Source organism: Vespula pensylvanica, chromosome 21 (assembly GCF_014466175.1).
Source record: "Vespula pensylvanica isolate Volc-1 chromosome 21, ASM1446617v1, whole genome shotgun sequence".
Taxonomy (NCBI): Eukaryota; Metazoa; Arthropoda; class Insecta; order Hymenoptera; family Vespidae; genus Vespula; species Vespula pensylvanica.
Window position 1 is genome coordinate 2,721,666 of NC_057705.1, and position 15,798 is coordinate 2,737,463.

The following is a 15,798-nucleotide window of genomic DNA, read 5'->3' on the forward strand; positions in this document are numbered from 1 at the left end:
AACATATTCTATGAATAAAAATACTTTATTACAAAATGATTCATTAAAGTATATATATATAATGAGTGTATGTCCGTGTGTGTATGTATATGTAGCCATACTTTTTCCTATAAAATAATGCCAATATATATTCGAAGTAAAAAGACTTCATTAAATAATGCTTTATTAATATATATATATATATATATATATATATATATATATATATATATATGTATATATATATATATATATATATGTATATATATATGTATATATATACGTGTATAATAAATGTTATATTAAAAGAATTATAATAAAAATACGAAATAACAAAGAAATAATTAAAAAATTAGAATTTTATTACATTTAAAATCTCCGATTGATCGATTTCCTTTAATTTCGTCGTATACAAAATTCTTTCCATTAATCTCTTACGCGCATTAATTCTGCTCCGATAAAACTTTCTTATTATTCTAAAAAAAAAAAAATAAAAATTCAGATGACGTGACGACTTGATCTCCGAGGACCAAGGAATTTGTACTCCTCGATCTGTCCATCGTCGAGGATAATGCTCATTTAAACATTGCCATACTCGTGTTGTATAATGTAAATATAGTAAACACTGCTTGTATAAATAGATAAGGTAAATACATACCACCAATTTGTTCCCATGCTACGGTATCTACGTATATACGTACTTACGTGCTTAAATCAAACGAAAACCGTTCTGTTGTTATTTCATATTTTTAAGCTTACATTTATATATCCACATACATACATATACATATATATATTTTTTTTTTCTTTTATTTTTATTCATTCGAATATGCTGACGTCGGTTTCGTCAAGAAAAAATAAAAACATAAAACAGAAAAAGAGAAAGAAAAAAGTAATGCGTCCACGTTACATATTAATAAGAATACACACGAAGGATGTTAATGCAAAGAGATTTATTCTTAACCGATCGATCGATCAATCGATCTATTGATTTAATATAAGAGAATGTAAGATAATAATGAAGATAATTACATGCGTGATTTGCAAGAAATAAGAGTCGTTTGTCTTTAGTTAGTTTTATTCTTTTCTTTCTTTATTCTTCTTTCCTTTTTCTTTCCATCTTTTTATTTCCCTTTTCTTTCTCACGTTAACTACTTACCATCGAGGACACGCGAGTGTATGAGATCGTTTACTGCACGGCTTATCTCGATTTATTCATGGATATAGTGACTGTAAGGCGGAGCGAATATACGTACTTTGCTCGGATATACGTTCGAGTCTCGGCTACGGTACGTCAATTTCCAGTCGACCGAGCACTTTTTAAGGGCTAACCACGATACAGTGGCAGGAGATGGACAATATATCGCAATATAGAGCTTCTGTCTCTCTCTCTCTCTTTCTCTCAGTCTCTCTATCTTTTTATATACGCGTGTATATGTGTATATGTGTGTATAGAAGAACGGTGAACCTTTTCCGAGTCTTTTTACCATTCCACTTTTTTTATCTCTCCTCTCTCTCTCTCTCTCTCTCTCTCTTTCTCTCTTTCTCTCTAGCAACTCATCCATCTATCCGTTTGTTCATCTCTCTCTCTCTCTCTCTCTCTCTCTCTCTCTCTCTCTCTCTCTCTCTCTCTCTCTCTTTCTATAAGAGCTAGAGCACGGCATAGGCAGCACGTTACATCATTCATACATGCCCGAATCTCATATCGGTTTCTGATCCTCCGGCTATCAACGGCCTTTGGAGGCCCTCGGCAACCGCTTTCTCTTCCCTCCCTTCTCTTCTATTTCTCCTTCTCTCTCTCTCTTTCTCTCTCTTTCTATATACGTATATATCTTTTCTGTGTTCTCTGTCAATCTAACTCTATTCTGCTCTGCCCTGTCCTGCTTTGCTCCGCTCCGATCCGCTCTGCCCTGCTCTGCTCTACTCTGCTCTGCTCTTATAGCGTTCTGTTTATTGTTACGTCGCGTTTATGCATGAACCAACGCGATTCCATTGTCACGGGCACGTGACGAAGCGTTCCAAAGAGGAACTGGAGGATGAGAGAGGAAAACCCTGTCCTTTTTGTCCTTTCTCTCCTCTTTCCACGGAAGTTGGTAACGGTGAAAATGGAAGCAGAGTTATTGGGCCAAAGCGGAAATCGATGGTTCGTTGATCCTCTGCCCTTCCGTGTGTTGTATATCGTAACTTTCTGTTGATACCGTTCAAAAGAGAGTTAGATTGATACATAAATGTATATATACATATACATATATATATATATGTTTTATGTATATATAATATATATCACATATATATATACATACATACATATATATATATATATATATATATATATATAATGAAATGATATGATGATGATATTACGATATCTATATGATATATATATATATATATTAAATCCTCATAATCAGATTGTGAAACGAATCGTGTCAGAATTTGTAAACTTTCAAGTCGACAATTTAATTAAATTCGAGAAAGACAGAAAGAAGGAGAGAGCGAGAGGGGAGAGAAACAGAGATAAGATTGTATTTTTCACGTGTCATTGAAATAACAGCGAAAAAATAACATCTTTTTCTAAGAAAGTGTGAATCCGGAAAGCAAACGTGGCAATAAGGAAAACGAGGAGAAAGGGAAGAAGAAAGGGATAAGGGATAGCGAAAAGGATAGTAAACGGCCAGGAAGCTCTTTGACGAGGTCGTTTCCGGACGAGTCTGATGTTTCTTGACTCTGATCCCAACGCTATCGCAACAATTGGATAGCTCGCGCCCTCCTTGCTATCCTAGTCTTGCTGTGCGACCATGATAAGCTTCAGAAACAGCTCTTAATGGTTTCCCTCGCGATTACCGGTACCTATATCTCCGATTCATCCCTCTACACTTTACTTCTGTGTTACTCCTTCTCTACTATTGTATAATACGAAGGAACGAGAGATCGAGAGAAAGCTTTCGCTAGTAACGTCGATAACCATGACTAAATTATGATCTGCCATTGTACAGGAACCGCAATGGAATAACAACACTTCCTGGAACTCACTTCTATAACGAGAGACACGTAATTCCTTTTACATATGCAATATGTAATAAAATCAAAAAAATAGTATTAACTCGTAATATTAATTAGATAATATCGTTGATCGGCATGATTTTTTGTTTTCTTTTTTTTTTTTTTGTGTTTTATGGTTTCTCAAATTTTTTATTTTTCTTTTCTCTTTTTTCGCCATCACTTATTTGATTTATTATATATTGTATTTATTATTTTATTTATTATATATTGTATTTATTATATTTATAGATCGTCAACCGAAATATTATTACGAAAATTCAATAGATCAATTTTGATATAATGTTTAATAATCGATTTATGATAAATGAATTTCGTCGAAATAATAAAGTTTTAACGGATTGAAATTAACGATCGCCGATAACCGACGTTCAATTTAGATACAAGCCTTTTCAAGATTTTTTTTTTTTCCATTTTATATCTTCTTTTTTTTTTCTTTTTTGATGTTTTCGTTCGTAACGTCAAGAAGACCGTAAATATTTTTCTCGTAATAAGAATAAAGTTGAATGTAAAAATTCTGATAATGAACTCTTTAATATTTATCATCCATAAAAACTCATAAAAAGTATTAAAAATGGTATTCTTTGAAAATCTATTATGATAATGAACGTGTGTAACTGAATACGTTAAAAATTTTATGACAAGTAATATCGACAAGTAATTATATTATCGTAATAATAAGATTTACTTATAGCAACGCTCATTAAAATGAAATTTTCTTTGTAGAACGTTCGCCGTTCAAACATTCGTTCAGATTTTTCTAGCTTTTTATTATCCCCTCGATACCATGAAATTTTACCAATGGGAGCCATTGTAAAAGCTTCGCGAAGAGACTCGTTCGTAAACAACAAGATTATCGAAGTTCGATGACAATCTCGACGGCAAATCGAGTTGTCTTCTCTCTTTCTCTCTCTCTCTCTCTCTCTCTCTCTCTCTCTCTCTCTTTCTCTCTGTCTCTATCTCTCTCTTTTTCTGTCTCTGTCTCTGTCTCTTTCTCTTCGTATTCTTTACCCGTAGACTCAGTTTCTCTAACTTTTAAAAGAGACTAACGTACGGACGGTACGAGGGGAAACTCTCGTTTTGTGGAAATCCGATAAGAATTACTAATTGGGAAAGACGGAGAATCATGGTATTATATAAGTTTCGATTGTAACCAAAAAAAATCTGTCGGGGATAAAGGAAATCGTATAGATCTACAACATTTTCTTGATTTTTTCTCCGTTCTTTTTTTTTCCTTTCTTCGAAGATAAGATCATTAACTCGAGACGTATATATTAATATTTCCTTTATAGTATTATCACTCGCGAAGTAGAATCGTTCGAATGGAAATTAGATATGATGCTATTACGGTTTAAGCAGGTATTAATATTTATTTTCTTCGATAGATACGGATATATAAGTATATACATACATACATACATGCATATATATATATATATATATATATATATATATATATATGTATGTATATATGTATATATATCTTTTGGCAAACACAATCTGTAGAATCGGATTAGACTTCGAAGCTACAGTCCTCGATCGCCAAACTAAACTGAGTTAAGCCCAGTATTAGTAGCAAAGCCTCGTTTATTAATTCAAACCAAGTTAACTCTCTCCTGTGTTTCTCTCCTTGCGACCTAGAGGAAAATCAGCGGCGTGTGACGTTACCTTGGGTTAGTTACCGAATAGCTACATCTTGCGAAGTTAATCCCCGAAAACGTGCGATATCCATAAAGTTAGAAACGAACCTCTCGTCGTGAATCGACTAACATATCGTCAAAGGTAAATTAAAGAAACGTTAATACATCCTGTGCACCTAGTCGAATCTCCCAACGATAATACCAACGATAATACATATATTTTCATTCGTATAATCGTACTTCAGAAATAATTTTATACGATCGAAAGGAGTACGGAATATTTTGTTTCGAAATTTTATTACTAAATTGATTGCGTCAATATAATCGAAGATCGAAAACATTCGTAAAAAAAAACAAAAAACAAACAAATCGAAATTCGATGTTAACAACGACAGAGAAACATTCGCAAAATTTCGTAAGAATGTCGTAGGGATAAGAGTTAATAAAAAAAAACAAAAAGAAAGAGAGAAAAAAACAAACAAAAGTAAAGAAAACAAAGATAAATATGAAAAAAAGCGAGCGATGTCGCAAATATGGGTCAAGATCGTTAAACAAAGGAGAATACTTGCTAACGTCGTAATATACAAATATTTCGAACGTTTCGTCAATTCCATTCGGATTTTCTTTATTCCGCGTTGGAAAACTTGAATAATACCGATAAAAGAATTTTCTTGGAAGAAGGACACTTTCCAAATAAGATTCGGCAAGATCATACGTCCGGGGAATAAGTTGTAGCAATTGGAGAGCAACCTCGTTACAGGAAGTTCTACGTTCGAATAAGAAAAATAAAGATAGAAGAGAAGAAAAGAGGGGAGAGAAAGAGAGAAAGAGAGAGAGAAAGAGAGAGAAGGATGGTTGAAGAAGGTCGCCAAGGGTGCAGCCTTAACTCCGTTGACTCGTCGCCAGGCTGAAGGCTGAACCTAAAGAGGGTTCGAAAGGTTCGATGGAAGAGGCTGGTGTGCAGCGGGCGTAGCGAGCGTTCCGCTCCCCGATGGGAAAGGAGTTTGCATAGCGGAAGTACCCTCGAATCGATTCATCGAAAACATCTAACCCTCTTGGAGACCTCCATCTCCAACTCTCTCACGTCTATCCTCGTGGTAGGGTGGTGGTGGTAGTGGTTCTCTGTCTCTTACGTTCGTCTCTTGAAGAACGTTGGGACTCTTCTTCTTGTAGATATGGCTCGCGGAGATGGCAAGGGACAAGGGCGGTGAGACGAGGGATCTCAGACGCAACGGGAATAGAAAGTACTACTCGTTCTTAGACCTTTTACTCTCTTCTTCTTCTTCTTCTTCTTCTTCTTCTTTTTCTTTTCCTTCTTCTTCTTCTTCTTCGATTCCTACAAACCTTAACCACGAGATTCGCCACGAGGGCCGAGCCTACGACCTTCTGACGCAGAAAGAGAGAAAATAGGAAAAATGAAATTGCTTCGATCGTCCTTTTTTCTTTATCCTCCTTTCCTCTCTCTTTCTCTTTCTTTTTCTACTTTTTCGTTTTTTCTTACCTTTTTCTTTCTTTCTTTCTTTTTTCTTTTCTTTTCTTTTTTTTCTTTACTCGCTATAAAGTATTGAATATTCAAAACTTTTCTATCTCGGAAGGAACTTTCGTATCTTCCACAACGTAGACTCCTCTCTCTCTTTCTCTCTCTCTCTCTCTCTCTCTCTCTCTCTCTTTCGGTGGGTGGAAACTAGGGGTGGTTCCACCTCGGTTCCTTTTCCACTTCCTTTGCAGTTCTATCGAATTCCTTGCCACGAGCCGCCCGTCTGCGAAAAAGCAGACGGCCGCTCTCGGACTTCGAAAACTATCGAGACGAGGTCGCGAAAGAAACGCGTTTCTTCGTGCTGCCCGATGCAATATCACCCTTTTGTTTCCTCTTTGCCTTTTACCTGAAAAAGAAAGAGAACAAGAGAAAAAGAGAGAGAACGTTATGGCAGTTCAAAGATATGTCAGAGATCGAGAATTTGTACGTCTTATTCAGAGTCTCTTTCTTTCGTTTCTTTCTCTCTCTCTCTCTCTTTCTTTGATCCGATTTTTGAAACGTCTCGTAATACTCTTATCTCTAAACGAATTTCAGATTTCACGATTAATGTTAAAAAAATTATGAACATTTGTTTGTCTCGCTTTTCTTTTTCTTCTTTTTTTTTTTTTGCAGCAACTTATCTTCACTCAAGATTTATATAATCATACGATCTAATGGATATCTATTTAAAAAAAAAGAAAGAAAAACAAAGAGAAAAAAAAAGAAGAGAAAAAAGAAAGAGAAGATATAAAATCAATTTCTTTTAATAATCTATCGTCGATGGAACTTGATGGAGAATAAAAATCAATTCAGCCGATAAGAAAGATCAAAGGAAGGATGGAAAGATTTATCACTTTTTCTTTCTCTCTTTCTTTCTTTCTTCCTCTTCTTTTGTTTTTCTTTCTCTCTATTTTTCTTTTTTCGTTATTTATTTATCTTTTCCTTTCTCTTTTCCTTCTATTTTTTTTTCTCCTCCAACAAGACGACATTTCCTGCGGCAACTTGTCGTATCTTAGTAATAATAAGCACGTAATCACGTGGAGATTCTGCGCGTTTGAATTGACGAAGGTGTAAAGTGAAACTTTTTTATATCGGCCTGTAATTATAACTTTCCTGAAGTCTCGATGAAAACTTGGACTTTACTTACGAACTAAGTAAGTAGAAGAAACTTCGAGCTCGCGTTCTTTCTTCTTTCTCTCTCTCTTTCTCTTTTTCTCCAATACGTCTCGTAAATTATACCGAACGATACATTCGCTCTCTCAGTCATTAGTTAATGGAAAGGCGAACGGCGAAAAAAGGAAGGAAGACTTGGAGTTTCAGGGAAATATGATTAAGAGCTTTTTTCTCGCGCGGTCTGCCGGATATCCCTTCCTTTTCCTCTTATTTCTCTCTCTCTCTCTCTCTCTCTCTAGTTCTCTCTCTCTCTTCTTCTCCTCCCTTACTCTTTTCTTACGATGTACAACGTAAACGTCTCCTGGCTTCTTGTGCATTAACTTTCGGATAAGACGGACGTCGAATCGATTCGATTACGGAGAAAAGTAAATCGACTCGGGATATCGATGGGTGCTGAAACGTCTCAGAAGATGACGTTACCAAAGTCTTAAAGAAATCATTTTAAGAAATATTCTATGAAATGTTTCCTTTTTTATTTTTTTTCCTTTTTTGTCTTTTATTTTGTATTATTTTTCATTTCACGTTAGCATTCCTTTTCTGCTACTATCATTAATGTTATTACTAATATCTTTATCATTATTATCGTTATTATTACGTTATTATTATTATTATCATCATTTTTAACATACTATTATGATCATTATCATTATTATATCATCATCATCATCATTAACATACTATTATTATCATTATCATTATTATTATATTATTATTGTTATTATATTATTATTATTATTGTTACTACTATATGTATCATTGTAAGATTGTTAAATCTAAATATTTCTATTTTATTATAAAACCTCTTCATCTGCATCTACGCTTCTTTTTTACGATTCCTTCAAACCTTTCCCTCTCTTCTTCTCCTATAAATATTTTTTTTCTCATGGACATTTTTTAAGAAATATATTTCGACTTTCGATTTAATTATATTTTAGAATTCTACTGTTAATTCTTAAAAATTATTTTTTCGATTACTATCTACGGACATACAATAAACTATACATCTCAACATGCTAATCTTTGAATTATTTATTATATTCGAGATGAAATCATCATATTACGCAGTGGTTACTACTAAACCTGGCCACGGTAACATAATTTTTGTATTCTTTTTCTTTCTTTCTTTCTTTCTTTCTTTCTTTCTTCTTTTTTTATTTCTTTTCGACATACGATTTGTATATCTTACGTATACGACAGCGTTATAAATAAAATGCTCGAAATTATACGCAACTTTCTAATATTTCGTAATACGAAAATTTATTAGCTAACAGAGAACCTTTTTACATTTTATCCTTGATTTTTTTTTTTTTTTTTTTTTTTTTTTAATACAAAATAAAAGTCCTAGGATATAAAATATATTAATTAAAGGTAAGTAAATAAATCTCGAGGATGTCCCCTTTTTTTTTAATATCCTTCTTTAAACCAAATATCTAATAAGTAAAAGAGAAAGTCAAATTAAAATATTAAATAAAAAGAAAAGAAAAAAGAAAGAGAAAAAAAAAACAAAAGAAATAAACAAACAATCTCAAGTTTACACCACAATTCCCTTATTTCTATATTTCTTCTCGTCTTTCATTTCGCCAAATCATTTCTTTTCTTTTTTACTTTAAATAAAAATAAATCACCCAAGAGACACGATTTGAACTTCCCACATAAATAACAAAAGACGATCTAAATGATACGAGAATATCCAATAGTAAGAGATGAACGAATCGATCGATCGGTCGGTAAGGAAGGAATTCAATCGCAAATGAACTAACGTAAATGGGAGGAGTTATGAATGGATTTACGCGGGAGACATGGAGAGGCAATACAAACGTAATCCGCGAAACGGTAGAGTTTAACGCACGAGCGACATCTTACATCAGCGCGTAATTCCACTGGCCGTTTGAGAGGTTCGTAGTGCCGGTATTGGTACTGGTAGACAAGGTAGCTCGGAGGTATAGTTGGGTTAGGAAAGAGTGGTGAGAGGGGTTTGACGAAGGGACGAGGTTACGACGAGGTAGAACGACGGGATGGGACGAGATATAGAAAGAGGGGATAAGGGTGGTTAGAGGGTAAGGAAGGAAGGGGTGTAGGCCGCTAGCATTCAGTACGGAGAAACCACGGGCACGGCTGTACGGTCTGGTTGCCGAAAGCCAGGCGCGGTTCGCCAAGGAGATATTTGCTCGAATTCGTGGCGGCAGGAGCCGCTAACTTAGAAATACATTCCTAACATCAAAGCTACGTCTCTGCCTCTATACATTATATTAACACGCATGCACACATTCGCGAGAATCACCGCAGAGCGTTTACGGAGCCGCTTGGCAGCCGACACGAACGGACAGACGGTTTTAGTCTCGTCTACCGTCGCCTCCAGTATTACCGTGTAATTACTCTCCGTGTTGGGATGCTCACGCGCACACGCGAGGAGAGAGAAGATCCTCCATTTTCGCTCCTCACCTACGTAAATCTTCTCTCTCTCTCTCTCTCTCTCTCTCTCTCTCTCTCTCTCTCTTTCTATATCTGTATCTATCTCTATCTCTATCCCTGTCTCTTCGTTTTACTGGAAATACGATTCGTCGGAGATAGTCGGTTAATTTCGAAACAGATAATGATTCCGCGATTGATCGTTCGTTAAACTATAATAAAATTAATCGATTACGTCGAAACTATAGAAAAATATATTTATTAATATTTAATTCGGTAAACGTGAAATCTTGTTTAGATTAAAATTGCCTTTCTTCGAGTCTACTTAAATCTCTATCGTTTTTTTTTTTTTTTTTTTATTTTCTTTTGTAGATCTTTCGACGTAAATCAATTTCGCTGGAAGGTGTTAAATTTTGGAAAGTATTCTTTCGTCGAAATTCATTCATACCGAATAGTTCTTTTGCGATATATCTATGCGAACTGACGTAATTCACAGGATAGTGTCATCGTTATAAAAGGATGTTTGATTTGACGCTAGTATGTACACGCGTGCGTGTAATATCATTTAAATATTCTTCTTGGAATACATACTTCCGTCCGACTTCACGTTTGCGGTCTAAAATAAATGCAAGCATGCTCCCCCCCCCTCTCTCTCTCTCTCTCTCCCTCTTTCTTTCTCTCTTTCTCATGCCTTTAAATTTAATATCATTCGTGTAGCTCGTTTCAACATTTATGATGCTCTTTAGAACGAGACGAATTATGTACATCTCGTCATCGTCGTCGTCGTCGTCGTCGTCGTCATAGTCCTTTGACGATCGTAATTATACGGGTATACAATTCTATTCTAACATTTAACATTCGAAACTTTGGCATAAAGATAATCCTAGATTAAGATACAACTTATTGCTAGGTACGGGCCCTTTAAAGTTCTCAATTGTACGAATCAGTCATGCAATTTTATATAAGATCTACCAGCACCACCTTCAAAAGCTATAAACGTAAGTTTGACTCAATTTTAACAAGAAAACAGTTCGCACTTCGTGCGGGAGAAACATCTCTGATAACGCCGAGTGGAGAGAGAAATTATTTAAACTCGAGAAATGTGTGCGCTGCCTACGCAAGCAGTTGGCTCACAAATTGAGTAGCTAGCGTCGTCGAAATAAGGTTGTCCGGATGAACGTGTATCCAAGCTGTTCGTAACCTTCTCTTCTCTCGTCGTCACTTCATTCGGTTCCTTCGACTTTGCCAACCTTTCTCCTCTTCTTCCTTTTCCTCTTCTTCTTCTTCTTCTTCTTCTTATTCTTCTTCTTCTTCTTCTTCTTCGACTTACGGTAGTCGAGGTAGCTGGGTGCGAAATACGATAAACTTTCACGAATCCCTCGCGACTGACGACGTCGAAAAATATTTACTCCCTGAACGCCTGTCGTGCTTCGTACTGCACCCTTTCTCTCTCTCTTTCTCCCTCTCTCTCTCTCTCTCTCTCTCTCTCTCACTCACTCTTTTTCTATCTATCTATCTCTTTCTCTATCTATCTATCCCGTACGTTCTTTTTCTCCGTCATTCGTTCACTCGCACGTAGCGAATACACACTTTCGACTACTCCGACGGAAATCGTTTATTCGCAGGCCGACGGTATTTACATAAATCAGCCATGCAATCTCTTTTTATATTTTGCCAAAGTACGTAGCGCATGTACATAAATATTCGCGCGTGTGTCCTCCTTCTACCCGACGTTACGAGCCAACCCTCCGGATACGACATTTCCGCGAGAGAAAACGCGTATAACCGAACGTGACTCTCTCTCCTTAGCCAGACCATGCACGAACTCACGCACTCACTCATGTATTCACGCACTCACTCACCCACGTTTCTTTTTTCTGGCATAGAACCCACCCTTTCGTCGTCGTCCTTCCAAGATGAGTTAGTCGTTCTTTTTGTTTCTTTTTTTTTTCTTTGATTTCTCTTTTTTTTTCTCTCCCCTCTTTCTCGTCCTTCGTCCTTTCTCATTTTTCGAAAGGGTCAATCCCCGAAGAGGATGCAAGATTATCGTGACTTTCTTTTTATTTTTTATTTTTTTTCTTTTGCTTTTTATCCATCTGTTTTTTTTTTTTTTTTTAATTTTTAATTTAAATGTAGCACTCGTGTTCAAGTATTGAATGGAATAATTTCTTTTCTAAAACTACGCGAATGCCTTTCAAGTCATCTAACTACCTAATTAATTTACGTGTCGTCAAGAAAAAAAAAGAAGAAGAAATTGAAAACAAACGTCGTCTCTTTAATGACAGAGAGATTATTATGTTTATCGTTCTCGAAAGCGGTGACACACATACGATTCTTTGAAGAGGTCGTCTTTCGAACGGAAAAAGGAGGTTGAGGGCATTAACGACTAAAGAAGAGTTTATGAAAACGCCGTGAGAGAGACGTAAATTCGTTTAGATTATATTATATTTTTGAACGGCAACACGAAGTGTTGGAAGTGTTAATGAAGCAGTCAAATATCGTTACTCTTGTTGGTGCATCTAAGCGTTAATGACATGCACGTAATGTTATAAGTAAAACAGTAAACATCGCTTTTTTATTTTTAAAGCTTCTTCTTTGAGCTTTAACCCAATTTTTCATCACGTTTAAACAAAATAGAACAAAAATTATATAACATGAAATTGAAATGATATTGTATAACTATATTATATTAAAAATAAGTATAACTTGTATCAACTAAAACATTCAATATAAACTAAACAATATCAATCATTCATATTACAGGATATATAATATAATATTAAATCGTCGTAATTCAATATTTTCTCTTATCGAAAGAAAAACTGTATAATATTAAACTTGAAATGAACGTGATAATGATTATAACACGAGCACGTTTATTACATATTATATTATAACTTATATATCATATAACTATAATGTACATTTAGCAAACATTAATCGTCGAATATGAAGTAATACTTAACTTTGTGATGATAAAATAAAATATGTAATTAATGTTTGTAAGTAAATGTAAGTAAAAGTTACTTAATGCGTGAAATTAGTATTAGAAAGGATTAAAAACGAATGAAATATTAATTATAATTATACAATTTATCAGAATATTATTCCTCAATACTTAACATTTTAAGTAACTATCGATCGATTCGATTATATCTCGTAATACGGTCACAATCTCTTTAGCAGTCGCATTAACTTTAGTCCGATATCTCTTAATATAAAGTCGAGCTTTCGCGAGAGCTTTTAAAAGCCATATACCTACGCAGAACATACATTTACCCGAATGGACGATAGGAAAAAGAGGGATCTACTCTGGTTTCGATCGATCGATATCCAGCTCTTGGTTTTCAGTGTCGGACCGCTGAATCGCATTCAGCGGGTGGTCCTTTGATGTACGCCCTTGATGGCCGCCTAGTCCCTTTCGCTGTCCATTCCCTCTTCCACGTTATCGCTTGCTCCGAATCGAAATATTAATTAATCGACGTAACACAAACACCGGGGTAGAGGGGTAGACTACCGACACGATCGTTTCGGTTATTTTCACTTTACCGATCGACGATGCACCGATGAGATTTCGGTGAGAGTCGGTCAAAGTGGAGAGAATGAGTGAGCTTGGTAATTAATTAAACCGACTACCGTACGATATTCTCTCTCTCTCTCTCTCTCTCTCTCTCTCTCTCTCTCTCTCTTTCTCTCTCTCTCTCTTTCTCTCTCTCTCTCTCTTTCTGTCTCTCCTACGTTTATTTCTCTCTTACCATGAAATCGTTTTTCGTTCATCTTTTTCGAGACACCAACGTGAAATCGAGCGTACGATCATCCACGAACGATTAATTACTAACTCCTATCTTCTTTCAATTGATTTCAACGTTTCTACCCGAGTCATCCTTCTTTTTCATCCACGATGTTCTCTCGTGCGCGATAAAATGATTGTTCTCTTTTATTGGAAGAGATGAACGCGCGAACGAACGCGTTTTTTCGCATTCGAGACGAGCCACGTATTCTTGTCTCGACTTTCTCGAGGGATCAGGAAAAAAGGATTTATACATTTTCCTTTCTCGATCTTTCCTTTCTATCGATATTTGCTTTCTTTTTTTTATTTCTTTTTCTTTTTCTTCTTCTTCCTTTTTCTGCTTCTATTTTTATTTATGTCTCTCTCTCTCTCTCTCTCTCTCTCTCTCTCTCTCTCTCTCTCTCTCTCTCTCTCTCTCTCTCTTCTCTGTTACTTTTCGTTTCGAAGATAAGTCGAAGGAAGTTTCGTATGCGATTCTCGAGAAAATGCGTTGGCGGATTTTGGGGGTTCGGAAAGTAGGAGTTCGTGCACTTGCCTGAAGAGCTAGTTTTCCACCAGGGGGATTTAAGATGGCGTCGAGAAAAGAGCGCGAGAGCTTTTCAGTTGAGCCTATATGTACTTATACTCGCGCTATGGATTGTACTTATATATATACACATACGTACACACATACATCTATACACTTATATACACACACAGCTGTATATATATATATATATATATATTTATATATTTATATATGTATGTATGTAGATATCTATATACGTGTACGCGACCTTCGAAAGTGCTTCTCATCGGAAGAGGGTGTTTCCCGATAGGCGAATGGTATCGACTGTATCGTTTTTCTTGCATATCCTCGGTGAAAATATTTTTCCTATCAAAAAAAAAAAAAAAAAAAAAAAAAGAAAGACAAAAAAGGAAAAAGAAACAATACTCGACGTATCCAACTATAATACGTACAAAATAAATATAACTTACCATTCTACTAATCCTTATTATACCCGGTTACTATCTCAACGTATTATTCACTTTAATCGTTATTACGTTTGAATACGTACCAACGTACCGATATTGATTTTAGCTGGAAGGATTATAATGTGCGGATCAAAGCGAAATTCACTATCTGAAATCGCTTCTAATATCTCGCGAGACATACTCCTATGTTTGTTACCACCAAAGATGCTTTTATGTACGTTCGTCTTGGATATCAAGATATGCATACACACACACATATATATAGGATAAGCAAGTAGTTATCATTCCTAACCGGTTTGCACGTGTCCTCTTGGTAGAAACGTCAACGTCCTCAGCGTCATCCTAGTGGACGCACACCGGACGGTCGGTCGCGCAAATCCGGATAATCCATGGAGGATTCGGTGTTGCGTCCGTGCCTGTCGTCGTCCGTGCGAAGTTTATACGCGTGGATCCTCGCGAATCCCGAGGGAGACTCTCACGGGAAAGAACGATCGATTTCTACCACGAATTCGTCTTCTGCTTTCTGCGTTTTGTATCTCATTAAATGTTTTCTTCTTCTTTTCACTCTCATTCACTCTCTCTCTTTCTCTGTTAAAAAAAAGTAAATAAATAAATAAATAGAATGAAAACTTCTCACTCTCTCTCTCTCTCTCTCTCTCTCTCTCTCTCTATATATATATATATATATATATATATATATATATGTATCTGTCTGTCTCTATATTTCTGTCTTTCTTTCTCTTTTTCTTTCTACTACTTCTTTTTTTCTTTCTCTTTTTCTCTCTCTCTCTCTTTCTCTTTCTCTTTATTTTGTTCTTTATCTCTTTCTTTCGTTCTCTCTTTCTCTCTTTCTCGTTTAATCGTACTTTATCCTCCTCCACCGCGACGTTCCGCTCCCTCGTGAAATTCAGTCGCACGGGAGAAGATTCGGTTAACGTCGGGGGAACAGGATAAGAGCGTATAATCGCGTTACGTTCTCTCGCAGCCGCCTCGAACGCGCTTCATCGGACGTCTGTAAGATTTAATGAGGCGAGGCGAGTCGACAACGATGTCGCGCGTTCGATACCGTTCTCGATTTCGAGCCTCTCACGCTGATGAATCCGATTTATAAGCATCTTACTCGATAACTCGATCCGGTCTCGCGAAGCTAAGCTATTAGATACGCTTCCTATCTTACAGATGGCTTGCTCTTATGATAAACGTCGAATCGTTTTATTTTCGTTTTAGTTGTTAGTTTAGATCAACTATATAATATC

The 15,798-nt window shown here is 35.9% G+C and overlaps 1 long non-coding RNA gene across 1 annotated transcript; it reads right to left on the bottom strand.

The window, feature by feature from the left end:
* Positions 1 to 12,204: 12,204 nt before the first annotated feature.
* LOC122636258 lies at positions 12,205 to 15,123 on the bottom strand. The gene is made up of 2 exons (XR_006328895.1): positions 14,546 to 15,123; positions 12,205 to 14,441 (listed from the first exon to the last, which is right to left on the bottom strand). It is a non-coding gene; the product is annotated as an uncharacterized LOC122636258 (long non-coding RNA).
* Between the last annotated feature and the right edge of the window lie 675 nt (positions 15,124 to 15,798).